We start from the raw sequence: 2,560 nt of genomic DNA on the forward strand, positions 1-2,560 counted from the left end.
TAAATTATATAACCAACATGACCAATAAGACCCCCAACACATTGACTCAATGCCAAGCTACTCAAGATATCAAGTATCATAATAACTAGCATGATTAAACATACATACATCCTAAATACATGCCACAAGTTAAAAATACAATAAATTCGTACTCTTAACAACTTGTGGATAGTGTAATGCTCCCAAGTTAACCTGGCTTTGAGAATTCAATAGTACGAATCTGCGCGCATGAGTAATGGTGTGAAAGCATATAAATTCTTAATAAGCTTAATTGGTAAGTACCATACCTAGCTTACTAGGAAGAACTACAAACACATGGCTCGACAAGCTTCATTAGTCATGATAGTTACAAGGCATATAAATAAGGTTCAACGTAAGTGTTCATGTTAAATAAATGGCATAGTACTAGTGTACTTTAAGATAATCACAAGATATTATTATTACGCTTCTCTTTGTTTCTTATACACACTTTGCTCATGTTGATATTCTTTTTATTTCCATTACTCATCCTGATTAAGATTATCATAATCTTGTTTCAATTATATACATGTAACTCTAGTTGATTTTTAATTAACACATTACAAGCATTTCTCCTATTAACACCTAAACATGTAATGAAATTGATTTTATATTAAGACTTGAAGTGTAACATGACTTACTTACTTTCATTGGTGATTTCATAATCTTTTAAACTTCTCGCCCAATGCAATCTCATTAAAAATGAACTCGGACACACGGGTGAACTCCACCACACCATGATAGCTCAATTGAGCATAACTAACCACACCAATTCACATACTGCAAAGCCCGAAAGCAACATATACATATGCATATACAAAATCATTCCTCCACTACACCAAGGTCTTCGAAGAGACAATACACAAGTGATGATTCACAACAAATATTGAATCATCAAATGACATAATAGAATCTTTGCATCAATATCAAACTCGTACATAAACGCACATGTGACCCTATTGACATGCCAACTGTGTGCTAGTCTTTCCACTAAGTTATATAGGCATATTCCCATTATGATTTCACATTAAATTCCATTAAGACAACCTTGCTTATAAATCATATATCATCACATTTCCATATATCATATTACTTTTTCACATGAGTTGGAATTTCCCAACTAGGTCATTCGACAAAATGAATTCAAATAATCATTCAATCACAGTTACATAGTATCTTATATCAAAATCACATAAAGTCTTAGCATAACATGGTTATTTCAATATTTGAACATTTTTCATATATTCACATGTTAATATATCATTACATAATCACTGAACATACTAACTAACATATCTTATCAATGTTCATTCATCATGAATTTAACTGCTCATTCTTTTATTAGCTTTAACATATCAAATTCACCATGTGCCAACTTTCACTTATAGTTGAGCCATACCATACACATATGTACAAAGTACAATATATATAAAAATAAGTAAGCATAGTAAGTTGTAGTTGAACTTACCTCTTCTGCAACCAACAAAATGGGTGAATACCTTTTTATATTTGTAACACCCCGAACCCGAGACCGTCACCGGAGTCGAACACGAGGTGTTAACAGACTTTAAACCACTTATAAAAAAAATTTCCCAGACACTGCCAATCTGTGTACTAGTCACTTTAAAAATCATATCTTGAGTTCAGAAACTCGGAATCCAGTTCCGTAAATTTTCCCTGAAACAAGACTCATATGCCCATCTACATATTTTTTTCTAGAATTTTTGGTTGGGCCAATTAGTACAGTTTATTAGTCAAAGTCTCCCATGTTACAGGGATCGACTACACTGACCTTTGCGCATTACGACTTGGATATCTCCCTGCACAGAGCTTCAATACTGATGCCGTTTGTTTCTATAGAAACTAGACTCAGAGAGAAATCTATACATATATGGCATGACTCCTAATTATCTCTGGTTAATTTATAATGAATTTCCAAAGTCGGAACAGGGAATCCAGAAACCGTTCTGGCCCTGTCTCACGAGAACCTGAATATCTCTTAACATACTGTCCATATGATCGTTTCGTTACTTTCCTATGAAAATAGATTCATCAAGGTTCGTTTACATAATTTATTCACTATTTAATTCCATTCCTACTATTTTTAGTGATTTTCCAAATCTACATCACTGCTGCTGTCAGCATCTGCCTTTAAGGTAGACTTTACCTATTTCATAGTTTCCATGATTCAACTAGCCCTTTTAGCATAAATAGCACAATTTATGATAGTGATTAACCATTCCCATGGCCAATCCTTGTTAAGCATATCCACACCTCTCAATAACCATATCCATACCAAATGATTATAACATTATACTCAAACATATATAAGCCATTTTTCGCATGGCTAACCAACATTATACAAGTCCAAAGGGTCCATGACCCACAACAAACGGGTAGTCCTATACATGCCATATCTAGAGTTCAACTAAAAGAGTACCAAGAGGGCTTTGATAGTGTGGATGACTTCGACTTCGATGATCCCGAATCCGATATCCGACGAACAAAATCTATAAAACAGAGAGCCAAAGCAACGGGGTAA

The sequence above is a fragment of the Gossypium hirsutum genome, chromosome D08 (genome assembly GCF_007990345.1).
Source record: "Gossypium hirsutum isolate 1008001.06 chromosome D08, Gossypium_hirsutum_v2.1, whole genome shotgun sequence".
In the NCBI taxonomy this organism is placed as follows: domain Eukaryota; kingdom Viridiplantae; phylum Streptophyta; class Magnoliopsida; order Malvales; family Malvaceae; genus Gossypium; species Gossypium hirsutum.